This window comes from Sipha flava, unplaced genomic scaffold (genome assembly GCF_003268045.1).
Source record: "Sipha flava isolate LNK unplaced genomic scaffold, YSA_version1 77_pilon_pilon, whole genome shotgun sequence".
NCBI classification, from domain to species: domain Eukaryota; kingdom Metazoa; phylum Arthropoda; class Insecta; order Hemiptera; family Aphididae; genus Sipha; species Sipha flava.
Window position 1 is genome coordinate 558689 of NW_020273617.1, and position 21882 is coordinate 580570.

The 21882-nt window shown below is 25.4% G+C and overlaps 1 protein-coding gene across 6 annotated transcripts in view; it reads left to right on the plus strand.

The window, feature by feature from the left end:
- The first annotated feature begins 671 nt into the window (after positions 1-671).
- Positions 672-21882, plus strand: part of LOC112692837 (octopamine receptor beta-2R-like) — a 186934-nt gene continuing 165723 nt past the window's right edge. For all 6 annotated transcript variants that reach the window (XM_025567645.1, XM_025567644.1, XM_025567648.1 and 3 more), the window contains exon 1: positions 672-1166. The gene's annotated coding sequence lies outside the window, so the exon portion shown is untranslated. The remainder of the gene's footprint in view (positions 1167-21882) is intronic.

Sequence of the window (21882 nt, forward strand, 5' to 3'; positions counted from 1 at the left end):
ACATGGTTATAATTTTTGTTAAAAATAATAGAAAAATGAATTTTACATAAAAAATATTTTGAATACTCAAATAATGAATCGGTTTCCGTGTAGGCTCCTCTAAACAATGTTGAGCCGTCTATCTAATAATGATTGAATTATTATGTATTGTAATCATGAACATTTTATTTAAAAACTAAAATTCCCCTACCTCAGCAGTACCGTTTATGCCGTATTTGGCCGCTTGAAAAATGTTAGTTGTAGCTATGCCGACGGTGAAGGTAATTCCTACACAAGCCACTGGTTCAAGTGGCGTTTTAGCACCATTACGAGGTGCAAAACCGAATGAAGGATTTTCGGATGGGAAAAAAGAATATACTTATATTATTAGCGAACAGGGTTCCGGCGATATCTGCAGCTCACGGTTACCTTTCTTGTGACGAATGGGGGGGGGGGGGGAGATAGTCGGAGAAAAAAAATATTAGAGAGGAAAAAACCGCCGACGTGGAACTGAGGAGGGATCGGGGGAGAAAAAAAAATTGGTAAAATGACGCGCGCCTACGGTAATATTGCGTCGCGGTGCCCGCGATCACTGTACGATGGCCGCGCCAAAGTTGCCCAAGCACACCGGAGCCGTATCGCGCGCGCACGGTAGCCGCCGCAGTAGTTCCGGATTACCCTCGAAGCACGTGCCGCCAACCCGCGTCCCGTGCGCATTCGTTCGTTGGTCCGCTCGCGCTGCCGCAGCCGCCGCCGCCGCCGCCGCCGCCGCCGACGACGAGAATATTTCGCGCGAGACTCGCTCGTCCGTCAACCGAGCGCGTCGCAGTGGTGTGTTCGACGCGCGCCCGTCCGCACACGACGACGACGAATCCGCCGAGGCGAATCCGCACGACGGCGCGAACGATCGTAAAAAATAATTTGTCGTTCGCGTGTACCGTTCATATCGTTACCGTCACGTAGTTCGATTTCCACGCCGGTCGCGTGCTGTGCGATCGATCCCGCGTCGCGATCACGTCGGGCCGACAACGGTCGGCAGCAACTGTTCACGACGACCGCCGTCGTCAGTGCGTTCGGGATATTTTTCGTGTCCGACTTAACGGCCGAATTTCGTGTTGTTTCCGCCGGTATTTTACCAAGACCCGGCGTTGCGTCCTGACCTCGCGGAAAACCATCCCGGGTTTCACGTACGTATTTGCACGAGATTTATTATACTCTACCTTCTCGTCCATCACTACCGTGTCACGAGCTTCGTCACCCGTAACGTACGGCATTACCGTTTGCACTATGCGGTGCCCCCTCCCCCGCGGTAAACGTTTATCTTTCGAAAGGGTCGAAACGGTGGTTTTCCCGCGAAAAACAATCGCACTCCGATGGATTCCGGAAAAACCGCCGACCATCGTTTTCGCGGAATCCAATAGATATCATCCGATCGCTCGTCGACCGTTTCGGCGGGAAACGGTTTTCGGTTTCGAGACGTGCGAAACGACTGGAATAAAAAAAATAAAAATAACATCAAACCATGTTCCGCCGTCATTGTAATTATTGTTTATTAATTTCGACTTATCGACCGGTTTAGAAGAACAATGAGCGAAAAAAAAAATGAGAAACACTGGTTAGGTGAATTTAATCCAATAGTAATTGACGTTAGGTGATGGGTTACTTCCGTGCTGGATACTCGTGTGTGCGTTTTATTTTATTTTTTTCCCCCGTCCATTGTCCGTGACAACCGATTCGACCGGTGTAACATTACGGATCATATGTTATTGCAACGCGTTTGTAACGTTCGTTGTTATGCCGCGTGCACTTGTGACGTATTCGGTGCGTTTAGAAACCGTAAAGTTAACGCCGACTGCCTCGATGTTCGTTCGACACACGATATTGTTTACACTTCGCCGTTCTGCCGTGTACCTACAGTGGTATACCTTAACGCGATATTGTTCGAATTCGTGCCCGCAATAAGTTCCCGTGCACATCATCCGACCCAACTTGATCTCTCATCGAATTGTATCGCTTTCGTAGGCACGTAGGTTATAGACCTGGACTAACTCGAGCGGTGTGAAGCTTCGAACTACCCGGTCGAAATTACCGTGGCTAACGTCGCTATTAAAAATACGGATATAGTTTTGTAGAACTGTCGTCTATTTTTCAATATAAAAACATCGAATACGGTTTATTCCGATCAGCGTCATTTGTCGTAGGCACGTTATCACATTTTTAATTTGTTAATAATTAGGTTATTAAAAATAACTGCTATGCTTTGGCAAAGTGACACCGAAACGAAACGTGAAAACACAATAACGAATTTGGGATGCTAATATAAATAATATAAATTGCTAAAATGCTAATATAAATTAAATAAATGTCCTCAAGAAACCCCTAAATTGACCTCATATGATTAACTAAAAAAATAAATGTCACTAATCTGAATTTTAATGATAAGTAATTTTTATTAAATTCGCTCATTTCATAAAATTCATTGTGCTTGTAAACACCAAATATAATTAAGATAATAGACGGAACACCTTAAATAAACTGATTTCAAAATCTGAACGATATGAAGTTCCAGGTGTATGTACTTTCCCTGATTCTAACATATTGTACGTTACATTTTTTTGTTGGTAAACCGAAATTTATCGATAAGTTTTAATTTCCTTTACTTAAAATATAACTAATGAACGGTTTTCAAGTTGTATGTTTCATGTTAATATAATTTACTTAAATGAGAGAATAATTTTTATTTCTAGAAAATCTGGAATATAATATTTTAAATTTAGTCAGAAGGATATAATTTTAGAACTGTAAATACCAAACTCAGCTAAGTCAGATAATGAGATAACACTAAGCTTTTATACTCTGAGTTATACTCCAGTCATATTTTAAATAATTAATTTTCCATTACATTTAAGTATTATGCATCTATAGGATCTTTATATTCATAGAAATAAATGTTTTTGAGCAGCAACTTAAATGTTTATGCAACTTTTAATATTTCATGCTCGTTTATGTTATGTTTTTAGTGTTTTATGAATTTTTCTTCTAAACTTAAATTTTGTTTAATCAACTATAGTTATAAAATATATTTGTTTATAAACATAATATTTTTTAAATGTACAATTTAATTAAAATTGTAATAATACTCAAAGTATGATTTATGAAAGAATATAGCTATAAAATGAATTGAGTACCTATTTGAATTGTATAGTAATATTATCAATCATTAGTGATTACTAATTATAAATTAAATTAAAAAATATTTTAATATATAATTGAATTATTTTTGGTGGTGTGACAGCATTTTCAAAAAGAATTATAACTTGTCAAGTACAATTCAACCAATAGTAATATATAAAATTCGCAATAAATTATAGAATTACATACCTGTATGACAATTATCATTGCAAAATAATGTTTAACAACAAACCATAAAACCATATACGATAAATACACATAGGTTACAATATTAAAAATAAACAGTTGACTTTCAGTGTGCTAGTGATATAAATTGTGTAATTAAATACCTAATATGCTTTTAATTAATAATTTAAATGTATTTATGTTATGCTCATGCCTTTAAGTAATAATTGTAGTATAATTTAATTGATTAATAGTGTCTATTTGTAATCAGAACATGAATACTCGTAATTATATCGAAGACCGATAATTAGTAATATTTTCTTAATTAGAATTTAATTTTAAAATTATGTATGAAATACATATTAAAAGAAAAATAGTCTTTAAACTCATATGGATAATACGTTTTAATAACATTTTTAATGAAACGCTTCGTGACGTAATAACGTAATCCTATTTTGTTTTACTATTGTTGATCTCAATTTATGAATCATTCAAATGTTGAACAAAAATAAAACATTACAGTACTCTACTTTATAGTTAAAAAAATATTTAATTTTAAAAATGGTACATCACTAAGTAAAATTTAATTTAGTAAAAATATTACTCATAAGACATCAAAAGGTTTCATTTAACAATTAACATTTTAATATTAATTATTTGAGCCATGTATTATGCTATTATTTTTCTGAATGTTAATTTGTTGTTAAAATCATGTAATATATTCACATTTTACAAAACACAAATTTTATAATTATATGTTGTATAATAATTGAAAAATTGAGATATTTTGAGAATATACTTATTTATTTTTATATGTACATAATTACAAATCACCATACAATTTAAATTCATAATTTTTCTAAGCATAGTTTTCGTAAGTTACTTAAATATTCAGTAGATTTATGTTTAATCTGATACTCTCAAATTTGTATTTTTTACGTTTGCACATTTACTACCTATTTATAAGGAATTTGCAGTGCATGGAGAAATCAAATAATCATAAAATGTTTTATTTAGTTGAATTATCAACCATTTGCATTTGTGTCAACTAATCATGTTCGTTATGGAATAGTTAAGTCTATATCGTTGTCTTAAATAATCAGGCTTCAATAAATAACAATTCAACAAATAGGTAATTTAAAAAAATATTTTATGTTTTTATTTGACACATTATATTTTTCATGTAAAATTTAAGTCTCGTTTTAATCGTTATTTCATAATGTTATAGTGATATATGTACATTTAGACAGGGTTTGAATTAGAAAAAAAATAAAATTCTTTATACGTTATTGATTTTATTTTGTTTATCGTTACTGGTGATTTAAGTGTTATAAGTTTTTATTTTTATTATTATTGAGGTTTTAAATATTCTAATTATTTAAAAATTTTCGTAATTGGAAACTGACTGAAACGTCATTAATTATTTATATTTTTCATAATTGGAAATTTAAAAGTTTTTAATTTTTTTCATTTAAAAATTATTGGAAATTTAAAAACAACTCATTTTTAATTTATACTATATTCGTCAAACCTATATTTCAATGTATCATAAATTAACTTAAGGATGTAAAGTTAAAATTGTTTATGAGATTAGGAAATTGGGATGAGTCAGAAGTGTTTTAAAATTTAACAAAATAAAATTATATTATTTATATTTCATATTTGTTTAGAATTTCGATATAAATATTTAAATGGACTCGCTCAAATTAATAGTATTATTTAAGTTACCAACTATTGTAATTTCGAGAATTCATTTGGTCAGTGGGATGCAGTGCGACAAATGCAATTACTAATTGCGCCTATATTTATTTACTACTCAAATACAAGCACATGCCAAATGTACAATACGGCATATAATCATATGAACTGCCAAAATAATATTATTTATATTTAACTATACACAATTGAATACATTGTTTAATCAAAAAGAGAACTAATAATTATTTCTCTAAGAACAATTAAATGTTATAATACTATTAACCTTGAGTTAATCAGTTAATTTCTCAATACGGCAACTCTATGTACTTATTACTATCAACTAAGTTTTAAATTAAAACCAATATTGATAATAATATTTTACACTTACCCTATACTGTTCTTCGTTATCGATTTCAATCTATTTTTTAACATGGTTAAAAAAATGTTTTAAGTCTTGAATTAAGAAATTTATAACTCTCGAAGTTTTAATTAAAATTGAAATATTATTCCTATACAGTGTTATGATATAAAATATGCATATCCAAAATAAATCCAAGAAACGTTTTTTATAGTATAATATATTTATTAAAAATGAGATACCTACATTATAAAAGCTTTATTTTAAACAAAATATTTTGTGATTGTTAAATTATGGTCAGTAGTGTATATTGTTTTACTCTATTTTTATGCCAAATAAGAACCAAATAAATATTATTTTGATATTTAATAAGAAAAAATGTCAATCATTTTTAAATTCAATTTTTTTAAGGTTACATATTAATTTTAATTTTGCTGTTAATTAGTATAAATTCACATACATTATCATGTATAAATAAGGAGTGCATTATATGAGAGATATATGTAATTACTTAATTATAACCAACGAGGAATTGATAACAGGAAGTTCTCAATTAGTCAAAACAATGAACATTAATAGCGTGTTCTTTAAATGTTTAAAATATAAATTTGTTAAAAATATTTAAAACATTTTCCTTCGTAGTATTTAAAATAGGTAGGTACTCAGTTTATGCATTTTAAAACTATGTAACGAGAATTAGTCCATTTTAATTTAATATAAAATGAAATTGTTAAAAAAAAAATTGCAACTAAAAATGTAATTAGATTTTATAAGTTTTGTTAGTCAAAATTTGCAATATAACTACCCAATTAATTACAGAGGTAAATGTAATTATTTTGTTTAATTGTATTATTTTATATTAAATTTATTTTTAACACATTATTTTAAAAGTAGTTTAATAACTAATGATTATTTTTAGATCACTAATTTGTCACAAACTATCATTAAATAAACTGTAGTTTTTATACAAATATTAATATCGTAGTATCCGTTAGGTTAAATCTCGGGTTAAATGCACATGAATTTTTACTATTAGTAAGAAAATATCAAAATATTCTTATGTTACATAGATTATTATGTACTACATGCATCAAAATGTTTGTTAACAATATTATATACATTTTTATATGATTTTTTTTTTTAATCAAGACAATTTTATTTATCAAGCAAACACTAACTTTTTCCGCATGAAATCACTAATCAAGATGACCTTGCTGTTTATATACATTATTTTTAGCTTCTATTAAATGTATGTATTTGGCACAGTTAGAATGGTCAAAGAAATTAATTCGTGTCAACGAAAAAATCAAATAATTTTAAAAGTTTCTAGAAGGTATTTACTTTTTTTAAATGTTGGTTAAGAATTATACTTTTCGAAGGAAACAAATAAATATAAAATTTATAAATATTTTTTTAACGTTAGCTTAGTTGTCATAATGTTGGACCTACAAATTATGAGGACGTCTTTCCAATTGCTATACATATTTTATTTCATTGAAATTATATTTTACTTAAGTAGGCATGTTATATGTTTGATCACAGGAAATAGAAAACCATTATAATTATATAATTATTATATGGAATGTTTGTCTATGCGGTTTTGGCCACTAACAGTGAACCCAAAAGTACCTATTAAAATGGTTTATATTACTATTTTTTATAATATTTTTTAGTATATATATATATATATATTTTTTTGTATTTTATAAATACCATAGTTTATATTTGTTGATATCTATTGACATACTTGTATTTGTTTTTAAATTATACAGTATGCAAATTTTAACTATATACATGTATAGATGTTGTTTTCGTAGTTTTCTTATATTTCACTATATATATATACAAGTATTAATTTTTATATTTTAGATCATCAGTTTTACTGTTATTTTCGCTCAATAATTAAAACTATTTATGTAAATATACTTGTATATATCAAAACAGTTTTGAATTTTGAAATATTCCTATACTTTAAATATTCCTAAATCTGATTTTAAGTTTTATTAATTTTTTCCAATTTTGAATTACATTTATTTTAATAAAAAGTTAAAGAGCATATTTTATTTATTATTTCTTTGTCATATTTGCCACATAAGTATATTTTGAGCCCATTTTTAAGATACAAGTATTTTTTATCTGATTTATTCATTGTATAAATCAAAGTTCAAATCTGTTACACAGAACATATTTATATAATCTTATTAAGATTAGAAAATTGATTAAATTTTACCAATTATTAATCATACTTTTTGTGAACACTTATTAATCACTTTTTGTGAGTTTTTTGAACATTCAAATAGATATAGTGTTTAATGAATTAACTATAGTTCGAAACTATTTTTCAAATTGCTTTGGTATTAAATTATAGATAATAATTGTTAATTCATGGTAAAAAAAAAAAAAATGAATTTTAGAAACAAAGAAGATTAAAATACAAAGTGAAATTTTCAGAGATATTTCTTTGCTGTTGTTTGTTTATTAGCTCTGTTAGCTCTGATTCAAACTGGTATTTCTGACTTTCCGTCAACGTGGTTAATTAAGGTAAAATCTGTCGATATTTTAAATTTTGTTTAATTAACTATCTATATAATACAAATTCAAAGAAACTTACTGTGAATTTTTTTATAAAAGATTACAATAGAGAAAACTTATATAATTTATAAAATATTAATGTGAAAATAATGTATAAAACTTAGGTTATTTAAATAAAAATTTGAAAAAAATATTATACCTCTTAATTATGTAACTAATTATATTCGAGTATATTAATTAATTAAACATGAACTATCATAGTTTAAATAAGAATTAATTAAATTTAAATAAAAATTAAAGAATTAATTAAGAATTAAATAATTTTGAAAATAACATTTTTAAATTGCACATGCGTTAATAACTGTTAATGTAATATTGTATAAAAGCACCCTATAAGAAGTCAGTTTTATATACGAGGTATAGTATTTAACTATTTTCAAACAGTATATATTAGTTATCCAACTGGTTAATATATTGATACTGAGTAATGACAAATAAACACACTAATACCAAACATCTTTAATATTACATATTAGTTTATTTTTATAAATATATTTCCATCTTCAAATGCAATGACTGATCTTAAATTATATGAATATGTTGAGTTTTATATTTGTATAAATTTACGATTTACTAATGTATTTAAAAAAAAAAAAAAATCAAATAATTTTTAGTTCATAGAGATTTTGAGCTTAAACGTATAACGGTATAATAAATATATACTCTTACATAATATAGTTAAGTGCAATATAATTATAATATAATTATTTCCATTGAAAAATATTACCATTAGCTATTTTATGGACGAGTGTCACAACAGTAATTAATTAACTTTAATTAATGAATAATATAGGCATTATGATTAAGTGTTATATATCATAGTATTGTACTCAATATATGATTTTTTTATATTCAAGGATAGTACGCACACTTGCAAAAGATAATCAGCGTGTTCAATTATTAGGTATACGTATATGCATATACTTACGTTTAGAAAATTATAATTTTAATTTTATAAACAAAAAAAATGTCTATGTAAACAAAGTAGGCAATACAAAGGCTTGATGTTATAGTGATTGAACATACCAGTAGTATATTATTTGTACTCAAGTAAAAGTTACTTATCATGTAAGATCTTGCTATAGTAGATAAGATGTTTAATATGTTATATTCTCAAGATATATTTTTACGTTAAAATTATGTTCTTATATTATATAGGTATTTCCAGTCTAAATAATTTTATTAACTTCATTTTTAACGACTCAATAATATATTTATTATCGTATATCGATTTTACATAGAATATAATACACAAAAACATTTATTTAACAAATAACTTTAATTCGTATGTTTATATAAAATAAGAAATATATATATTATTGCTACAATAAATTATACTTTGTTTGGGGTTTAAGCATGGGAATCGAAAATGACTATAATTTCACCCATCTTAATCAATGAATGATGGTTCATCGTTATATTATGGTCGTTCGTATAATATTATTGAATTCAAGAATTAGTTCAATTATGTTTTTAATATTTCTTTGTGGGAAAATTTAAAACTAATTGCTAATTATATCAACTTAACACATTTTTTTTTCTTAACTAGTTAACATAATGCATTTTTCTCATAATAGATTAACTATAATATACACCCCATAATATCTATAAAGAAAAACAATTTTCTCTTTGTAGGTTTAGTGAGTTTTGCCTTCTTCAAACACCGTTAGTACAAATTCGTATTATTTTAACTACCAAAGCCAGAATAAACCTACGGTACTCGTTGGCAATATCTAGTTATTTTGAGAGACCACTTAGATTTTTTTTTTACTTTTTAAAAATAGTTATTAATATTAATCGTTTTTAAATGCATATATCTATTTGAATAAAAATGCGTAATAATCGTTTAATTTTTTTTTTAAGTTTTAAGAATTAGGTACACATAATAATTAGAAATTTTAATTTTTATCTTTGAATTTCTTAAATACGTAGGGTATGTTATGTAATATTTAATTCACTTGATTAATGATATTGTACTATTAACTACCACATAAAAACTTGTAACTTATGTACAACGACAAGTAATATCATTGATAATGATTATCATGGTTAATGATCCAAACATGATATATAGATATTCTAATAAGTTTTAGTATACATTTAAATCATAATGCGTTAATGTAATTGGTGTTTTTCATAGTTTCTAACTATGAGAAACATGTTTCTGACGAGTTTTTTTTTTCACAATTATGTTAAAGTAATTGTTAATCTAAATTTGTCTCATTTCCGCGTATATTGACGTCACTCTTAAACAGTGTGATAAAATGAAATAGTTATTAACTCGAAATGCCTATAAATGTTTTACATAATTGGTTGGGATTATTTCTATTTATTTTTGAAGGCTTGTTTTGAACTTTGAACTATTATAAAATATAAAAATATACTTCTATTTTATTCATCAAAGTTTGTTATTTCTGAAAATCAGTCGTTCACGTTTTTTTTTTGTTGCACGATAAGTGTATTAAAATATATTTGAACATAATATAATTATTTTTTCTACTGAAATGTCTTTATTTATACATAAAACAAAGAAAACGTTTAAATTTAGAAATATTAAGTATTTATAAAATAAATACTTCGTGTTTTATAAGATATAGTCATTTTAAACTATTTATTGAAAAGTTTTATTTTTTTAAAAATACACATAACTTGATTCAGCGGAAGACTAAACCAAATAAATTACCTTCCGGTATTAAAGGTAACAATATTTATTTATAATAAAACAAATAAAAACAATATTTATAATTATTAGTTAATTAAATAATACAATCATATTTATGTAATATTTTAATAACCACCAATTCAGATACATACTGGTCCTATTTACAATAATTTATTATTTAGTACCTGATCTAGGATAAGGAAAACTTTTTAGATATTTTTGAACAATTTTATTATTTTGTGTCTAAAACCGCAGAAAATGTCGATCGTAAAACATTCTTTGTTATGAAAGAACTTGAAATTTTTAAATTTTTAAATTTTTGTGTATAAAAAAAGCACATTCTAAGTTATTTAAGTATGTACCATAGACTATAGCTTATAAGAAATATCAAACATGTTTTGCTCTAGAGCGTGCTTTTCAAAGAATACAAATTTTATAATATTATCTCTTTTTAATTAGAGCATCAAAAATTCAAAGTATACATCAATATTAAATGGTTATATTAAGTAATAAATATAAAAATTTTTAAAATTTTTTTACTGAAATAAAAATAATTTGAATGGTGTAAATATAACAATAAGTATTTTACCACTAATAGAATTTTAAAAATATAAAAAATACTAATATAGTTCTTATTGTAATAATATGTTTTGAAGTAAGAAACAATAATCGAAAGTGTCTTTGATAAGATTAGAGTCTAATTATAAACGTAAATGTATTCCATTAAAGAAAAAATAAAATAAGTGCAATAGTTATCGATGCTATAACTTAATTTTATTCAATATTGAAAAAGTTAGTTATATTCTAGGTTATATTATATAGTATGATTTTACGTTATTATTGTATAATATTGAATCAATGAAAAATATGTTTAATAAACAAGTAAATGGAAATTTATATTAATAATTTTTTTACCAAAAATTCAAATTATGCACAGTATTTGCATACCATCCATACATTACGGTATATTAAATTAAAGAAAATATAATATAATTATTATCCTCCCAATTTTATCCACTATGTTATAGTATTAAAGTTGATAAATTTGTGTATTACAAGGTTTTTGATATTATTACTTCAAATATAATTATTTATATGTATTTAAAAGTAATGATTATTTTATAATTTCTTATAAACATATTTGGACGAACTTGAAATTTTCTAAATATGAATTTTAACTTTCAATAATATAATTAATTAGTAAATTAATTTTAAAATTAAACTTAATTATAATCAATTTGGATTTTGAAGAAACCATATGACTAAGGTATTAGTAGTTCAAGCCAAGACTTGAGTTATTCAAGTTCCCCTAATTAATTAATATGTTTTCAATCATTTTTATGTTAGAAATTATATAAAATATTATTTCAATGAGTTCATGATTGTCTTCTGCGTATTTTTCCAAATTTTTCATAACCATTTTTCGAGTTACAATCAAAAAGTTTGAGAACCATGGGATATCTTACCCCTAGGGATTTTAAAGGTCAAAAATAGCTGTACGATACAAAGCCAAGAGAATTAAAAAATACTCCTCCGCAGTCATTAGTTATAACTTTAAATTGGAACTGTCCACCTAAGTATTCTGAGCTTAGATCAGATGTTAGTGAAAAAATGGGTTTTCTCATATATTCGTATAGTAATAAAAGAATGAAATTTAATGTAATAAAAAAAAAATAAAAAATAAAAAATACCAAAATATGTACATATTTATTTATTATTTATATAAAGAAAAAAAGTGTATTCATTATTTACACTATTATTTATATCTTAAATGACATGCAAAACTATAGTTCTATTATTTAAAATTTAAGTATGTGAAATGTCAACGATTTAATCACAAGTTTTAGGCATCCTAAAATTTTTATGAAACAACATAAATTAAATGTATAGGAAACTAAAAGGACATATACATACTTATTTATCGAAAGCGAGTTTAATAGCTGCATATATGTAATCAGAAATAATCAATAATAGTTTTCGTAGTATGTACTCATTTATCTCATTATGTAATCATTTATGTTTATACCTATATTAGTAAAATATAGGCTTATTTAAATTAGAATTGTTTAAATCATATGCAAACTTATTAAATAATTAATATCTCATTTTAATTAAGATTTATAGTTGCAATAAAATCCATCCCCTAGTAAAAACTTATATATATAAGAAAAAATTATGTATATGATAATCATTTTTTAGTTTTTATACATTTGTATTTTCAAAGAGCAAAATAGTATATTATATTTTATAATTTTCAGTGAAATATTAGGTGTTTTATTATATTACTTTGTTATGTCTTGTCCCATTTACAATATATATATATATTTATTAACTCTATGTCTTCCCAAACATTACTTTTAGTGTTAGAACTCTTCATAATTTTTATTAATTTTTTCGCTTTCATCTTATATTTTTACTACTTGTAATTTTTTTTTTTTTTTTTTTGATAAATTAAAAGAAGAACTTAAAAAATTACTGAGATAATTATGGATTAGGTAATTATAATTAATTTAATATAAATTAGTTAATTTCCTATTATTCTTAAATCGAATTAAAATTTTAAACTTAGACAGGATTTACCACTACTTGTACTCTGAAAATAAATGTATGGTTTTTATGTATTATTCTAGAAGTAATTGTTATTACGGGTTATTAAAATTTACTAATTATGAAGATATTTTTATCATAAAAAAAAAAAAAATAATAATAATAATAAATAAAAATAATAGTTGTTGATTTTTGAAACAACTTTCAATCCAAAAAATGATTACATATTTTGTACAAACAACTAGCTAAATACAAATATACCTTCGAAAATCAACTGTAAAACTCAAATATTTTTTTAATTGTTTTAACACAGACTATATGTATTAGTATAGAAATAGTTTTATTACATTTTTGTTATTTGTATTACTTCAAAACCCACGATAAATATAAAATATTGTTTATGGAATATATATTATAAATTAATATCGTTCTATTCTTTATTAAAATTTTATTGGTAAAAAGTGAGAATTCATCAATTTTTAAATTATTTATATTGACAAAAATAATTATTATGAGTACCTAGTACCTAGTTCAATTGTAGTTTATGTTTTGATCTAGTCTTGGTTAAATTATATTCACTGAATTGTTCGTTCATTTTAATTCCACTTTCCAATTATCTATTTATTTATTATTATTTATATCTAAATAATTTATATTTATTTAAAATGTAATTATGTTAAACAAATATTTTAATAGTATTAAAAATATTTGTAGGTATAATTTTAAATAGAAGGGTGATTTTAAGTTGATCTTATTATGAATTCCTAAACTATATCAACTATATTATAATATTTAGCACTTACATATTTTCAGTGTTAAAGTTCTATTCATTAATACATGTAGTATATTTTTACATCATAAATTAAGTTCTGTCACGTCAATGACGTGATTTTTTATTCGCATCTTTAGTTAATTTTGCTGTAATAACAATAATTATTAAAACCTTACAGTGTTTGTATAGCTTAGTGTATTATATTACGATTAGATTAGCTACATATATTTTTATCCGTATACTTAATTCGTTTCAATATTATTAAATGTTACATATCATTTGTAGTTAAAGTACACATTTTTAATTTACATCATAGAAGATTGTTTTACATGGTATTACGTTATATTTTTCCTTATTAAAGAAATATATCATTTTAAATTTAAAAGTATATATTACGTATTTTACGAATAAATAATATAAAATTATGTTGTTATTAAATATTTAATGAATGGACTCTTAATTTGTATTCCTACAAGTACAATAGATTTTTATGTTAATACCAATAAAAAATGAAAAATATAAGTTATTCAGTTTTAATTTTACGAGTTATTAGATATTTATACTATAATTATACCGACATTGTATGGAGATATTTTTAGAAATTTTATTGTATGGCCATTTATTTTTAATAATTATACAATAATTATTTTTAGAATAATACATAAATTGCGGTGATCCTTATAATAATTAATAATTATTTTGTATTCAATTTCTTGATTTACTTATATTAATAATTAAATTTTAGTGCGTGTTATATTCATTCAAAATACTTCAAAAAAAACATTTATTCATTATATCTAGTTCGTTAGATCATGAACAGTTGTTAATTATTGTATTATTATTTTCAAATTTTTCCATCATTGAAGAACCTAGGTAATATTATTAGGTAATATTAGGTATTATTAGGTAATAATATTCTATAGATTTTGTATTAAACTCTAAGTAAAATATTTTATAAAATAATTCAAGTTAGAGGAAATATAAAGTATAAGTGATATTCAAATGTCTGTTCTATCGATTTGTTTTACAGCTTAAACAATACGTACTGAAACGTTTTAATGGTAGATTAAGAATAGTTTATATTATAACTATGAATATCATTAACAAATATAATTTTACATATTTTCTTTGTACAAGATTTCACACAATTTACAACTCACTATAGCATTTCGTTACGGAAACACTTTGAGGTACAGGTACAAAGGTACCACATTTATTTGAGAATGGCTATACTTCAACTGAAGGGATAATACATTTTCCTTGGGTATTATGAACATAATTAAGTGCTTAATTGTATTATTATTTCTCCTCAGACTTTTAGCAACCATAATTTTTACATAAAACTAGAGAATACCGAATTTAATATACACCGATTACATATATTAGGAATATTTTAAAACACTTTTTTGCGTGTAAAAAAAATACCCGTAAACAATAGTTGTACGTTTTAAAAACTTCTCTATTAATAATATGCAAGAATGAATATAATTAGTAAAATAAATTTACGTGAGGAATATTTTATATTATAACTTCAACAATATCTCTAAAATAATTGACTCATAAGAAGAATAAGAAGAATCAATTTGTCCATTTAATTTAGGCAGATAATATGAATATTATAAGAGTACATACAAATATTTTTAATTTTTCCCTGTTTTAATATTAATAATTACAACAATGGTAATAATAACTAATTCAATATCAAATCAATTGCATTTCAATTTTCACTAGGGAAATCATTTTACATTATAGATAGCCAATTTCGGTAGAAGGATTTGGTATGGGGAGGGGTATTTAAAATACTTGGTGTTCATGTTCTACGACGAGTACAACGGGACACGATACATCGTGTGGTGTACCGAACGGGTCTCTATCTCTCTTTGTCCGCGATCTTTGCCGCTGCCACCATATAACGTTTGGCACATCACACAATTCATCTTTATTACCTCCACTCTCTGGTCCTCTATATCGTAGGGGTTTAAACGAAATAAACCTGGTAGTTCTATACCTCCCCCCGCTTATACACCTTTCCAAACGATTATAAAATGGCCCACGTGCCTGATAACTACAGCTCCGACTGTTCGTCCCGTAATAGCCATATAGACCAATATACACTTATAACTTTCTTATCCATGCGTACAAGGATAAAGGTTAAGTTAAATAACTAAGTATGGTATTGTAATAATCTTACGAAATACGCAACAATCGACAGTGGGGAGTTATTATTATTATTTTTTTTTTAATTTCATAAACATAGTATACTAATTGCATTAAAAATAATTAATTTAAGTGTTTTCATAAATTTAGTCGGTCGTTAACATATAGTTATCAAACATCTTCGTAGAAATATCACTTTATTGAACAAATTAATATTTGTAGTTCAGTTTGTTATGCAATTAATAAACAGCGCTCGTTTGTCGCACATTTAATATATATTACACCTATATTCGTATTTAAAATGGTCATTATTAATGATGATAAATTATAAAAATTAGTAAATGACCCACATGGTTGATGCATAACAATTCCCGTACGATTTTTTAATGATTTAGTTTCAGTCAAGTTTTGGCATACTAAGATTCATCTTAAAGAGTGATTACTAATTAAGTATCTAACATAAGTTATTTACTAATTTATCATCGTTTGATGATTCTTTAGATTCGAATTTCACATTTTAATATGTTATGTTTACGTAGCGATTTATGAATAATTACAAAATATTTTTTTCTTAATATAAAATTATTTAAATTCAAGCAGTCGAAATTAATTTAAGTATATTATATGATTTATTTTGTACAAGTATTTATATGGTAGATGATAACTTAAAAAAATAATACGAATACAATGCATTTTATTAGGGCAGGAAAATATCAAAATTAAATTGAAAATTAAGATTTTAACATCGAGTATATTTCACGTAAACTCACTTTGAGAGTTTCACGGATTCACTTTAGTTTTGTATATTTTATATTTGAATATAAATGTGCTAATTTAAATGGAACTTTTGTGTAGAGTGTTATTTCAAAATGTATGTAAACGAGTTCTGTTCTGTGAATGGTCTGTAGTTGATGAATATCCAAAAATGACAAAGTAGATAGAAGTTAAAACCTACTTAAGATTAAATTTATCAACATGGGCTATAATTCTCGCTAGAAATCTTTACATGTATACAATTTAAATACTTCTACTATTCAATCATTGATCACTATATCTAAAAAATTACGAATATTATAAACTTTCAATTTTACATGGTGACTCTCTAATACATTCGATATGCAGTAAAAAGAGATTTTTCTAAAAATCAAATGAAAACGATTAGTAAATACATTTTAAAAAAATTACACAATTTTGATAAAAATTAAAACTAATGGATCACTGTTAATTAAGTTTGAACAAATGTTAACCAATTTTGTTTTATATTTCATACAAGTATTATATTCTCTAACGATTTTTTATATTTCTGCATAAACTAACACTTATGGCTATTAACCATTGTACTCCGCTGCTTGAATTGTGATCAATTTTACATTAGATAAAACTCAAAATATTAATAAATGTGCCTAGATATAGTAATGATGAATTTCCAAACAAAAATTTAATGCAGGTCACCGAATTTTCCTTCGTGAAAAATTACCAAAAATATAAAATTTTAACAGAAATTTCTTCTTCTCTGTATTTATGCTGAAATGAAACTTATTTGTTTAAAACCAATTTTACCTACCATACATATTAAAACATTCAGACTTAGTTAGAGTGTGATGACATATTATCCCTACCGTATCATTGTTCAATGTTTTTCTTCGATGGAACTTTACTGAAAATCGCACGAAGAGATATAGAAACGTTTGCTTAACGTTAATATTCATGAAAAAAATCGATAAAAATAACGCAAAATATTGTTATTAATTTATAATTACACCAATGAGTCGCTATAATCATATGTTTAAGAAATCAGAAAGCCAAAAATATAAATATACTTAATGAATTTCATGGTGCGTTGAAAAATTTTTCACAAAAACAATTATTGCTGTACGTCGAGATCACATTAAAACGATCTTACTATGATAATTGCTCTTTAGCTGCAGTACATGCGGGTCATCTCAAGGGTGATAGGAGTAGTGCTTCCGACTAAAGCATCTCGTTGTACAGATGAAGCGAAATATTACAAGCTACCCGTTCTGACCAAGTATCGTAAAATCAAATCGCGCACCGCTGTAATTTTCAATTTTCTTCTAGGCGTTTATTTCGACAATTTGCTGTCGTCGTCACGAACGATCCACTCACTTAACTCGGGTTTTTCTCTTTGTCCAAGTATCATGTAGTGAAATAAATACCGAGTGAAATTCATTCGTCCGATACGTCAATGCAACAATACTTAATGCATTTCCACACCAGTACAATATGATGATAAGGAGTTTGCGATTTTCCACTCCGAAGTCCGGCCTTAAATATGTAACTGCGGCAAAGTTTACCCTAAAATTCCGTGTGCATAAACGATTTTTGGGCTGCCCATGTGTAAAGTTGAACGTATTACGACTCATTCAATTATTTCAATCTCAAACATCGGGTGGTTTGATGTTACCCAACTATATAAATTCAAGCGTGCGAAACATGAGAAAACACCAGTATTTCTGCTTATTGTTTGTATATACGATGCACACTGTACAGTTTTCCTTATAAATTGCTAGATTTGTTGTTTTTTTCTATCTTTTTGCTATTTCTGCTATTGCCCTTATCTATTTTATACCCAATAGAGCAGAATCACGGTCTATGGAGCTCTGAAATTTGAATTATTAGTCGTCGTTATGATGTGTAAAGCATTTGCAATAAATACACACACTTCATTAATGCTCGGTAATAGTTTTTATTTTTAAATGATTAGTTTCAATTTCTTTCATCAAAAGGTCTAAGATTGAAAACATCTATTTTTATTCTTATATTCTATAATATAAGATGTATTCGGTTTTATCATAGTGAACATTTATTATAGCGATCATTAAGATATAAGCTCATAATTAGTAACACTCTATTTTAGAGTCAAATTTTATGTTTGACAAATTTTGTTTATTCTTAGATTCATATGCAATAATATCCAAATTTCAAATAGACTAACAATTTAAATAGATTTTTTTTATATGACATAGTAGTACACACTGTTTTAAATTAATTATTTGAATGTTAATAGTTTTTAATAGTTAAATAATTATTAATAGCTCTTATGTCTAATAACGTATTAGAATATTTTGTATTATATTAGAAATCTTAAGAATTTGGTAAGTGTTTTGAAATTAATATTTTAATGATGTCAATTACGCGTCGATACCATGGCGTTAAACGTGTTAAATATTTTGATTTAAATAATATAGTTAACTCTCAGTAACATTACTTGTATTATGAACAAACTTTTGGCGCCCCAGTTTTCATGGGGCCCGGTGCACACGCACCTCTCGCACCCCTCCCCTTGACACAGCCCTGGTCTTTTTGATTTTTGGTGATTTAATTTTTAATATTTACTTTAATAGGAAATTAATAACTAGTACCGATGGTAAAACACTTTCACTTCGATCTTCGCTTAAAATTCTAACCACATAAGTCTAAAAACATAAAAAACTGTGATATTGTTTCTAAACTACAATGATCAGGAAGTGCTTTTCTGGGAAAATACAAATATTGAAAATATTTTTTTTTATTGTCACTGTATTTGTTTTGTGTAATACACAATTAGTCATATATTTATAATAGTTTACAAGTAACTCATAAAAATTAAAAACTAAAATACTATATGAATACATTAACAAAACAATCAGTTTTACTTTTGGCTAATTCATAAATAATTTCTTCAGAATTTAAAGTTTAATAATTATTGTTGCATGAGTGATTTGAGAGAATTATAAAATATTACACTATTAGACAGACTGAGGCTAATGGATCAGGACAATATTATATATAACCAATGATAAATATAAAAAGGTAATATAATGCATTTGTATAGATAAATAACTTAAAAAAATGTGTCAGAAATATTTTCTTTGTGCTTCTTTTTATTATTGTTATTTTTTTTTTATTTTTATTTAAACATACATTGGAAAGGAAAAATCCTAAATTCCATGTTAAAAATACCTACAGTATATTTCTTGAAAAATTACGTTCGAGGTTTTTGAAAAATTGTTGGCATGGGTTCAAAATGTCAAATAACGTTCAGTGGACAAAATCAATATTTCTTGACTAAAAAATAATAATAATACTAAAATGAAATGAAATAATATAAAATAAAAAACACACTTTCCATCTGACAACCCTATTGTTAAGATTTTCTTTTGGATTTTTTAGAAAATAGTAACTTTTGATTTTTATTTTTATTCCCTTAATAATCCCTGTAAATACGGTTTCTGTAAAGTTTCCACAGTAATCGCTTTTGAAGTTTCTGTGTCGGTCCCTAGACAGTAACTCATCATTCCAACCACGATTCCACCAATATTCCCAACTGGAAACAGCAATAGCTTTATTTTGCTAATTACTTTCTAATTTATTACATTTTCCAAAAATGAGTCTAACCCTTTATTTTTTAAAAAATGATTCAAAAATAACAATAATTAACTTTTATTTATTCTACTTTAATGATAATACATGTTTTAAACTATTCTCATTCCACTATTAAAATACAAATTAAAAAAAAAAATGCATTTTCCATATATATTGATTATATTTTGATTGAATTTACAGATTTGTTTTTAGGTTAAATAATCTTGATTTTATATCCATATATACGAGTATATACCGTATATTCAAATATATGAGAAAACGAACTTTAAAATATATGTCAGAAAGTTACTTGATTCATAGAAGTAATTTCGATAGTTATTTTAAATAAGCAAACGTACTTCTTTTTTTCTAGTATATAATACAAAGCAATTATTCTTTCCATAAAATAAATACTAACTTACATTTACCTAATAATAAAACAAAAAGCATTCCTTTTATTTTAGGCTATCTTTCTCATAGGTAATTCCACAGAAAACCACAATATCTTTGAAATCTTATTTCATTCATCACTCACGTGCACTTTATACCAAAATTAAATATCTATATTTGCACTCAATCAAACTACTTTTTGTTTAGCTGTTAAATTGGTCTTATTGAAAAATTATAGCAATTAACACATTGTATTTATACAGTTAAAATAATTTTACGTATTTGTATTCACAAAATGTTAAAATTATAATACGTAAATGTAAAAACAAATTATAATAATATCAATAAAATACAATTTAATTCGAATAAATTGTCAAAATTAAATTGATAAAGAGTAACATTTTTAATATGCAGCCAGCTATTGCAAGTAATTTTATATTTTGATGAATAGAAATTTAGAAAAAATTCAAAATTTCATGAATTGTTCTAAAATAATGTTTTCCGATACAAGTTGAATATTATCAAACAATCACTGTATACCTACATAAATATTAAACATTTAGTTACATATATTTTTAAATTACAATTCTCATAAGGAACACAGTGTTCTTTAATATTATCCACCGATAAAAACTTAACTAAAATTCAGTATTTATTTCCATCGCATTCATTTTCCCAAGTAGGACAATTTTTAGTTCAAGTAATTTTAAGTTTAAATAAATAATGAACATAAAGTATATACGATATAATATAATCGCTATATTAAAGTATAATATACTTTACAATCTTAACTGAAAACAAAATAAAATAAAACTATGTTTAACTAAAAAGTGGAATAAATTTAAGTTATTGAAAAATTTAAAAGAATAGGAAAATATACATCAATATTTACAGAATGTTGTGTTATTAAGTTTATTTTTATACGAATTTATTTTAGAAATTATGTATTGTTAATTTCTGTTAATTTAAAACATTTTAATTGTTACACAATTATAGTTATTTTTA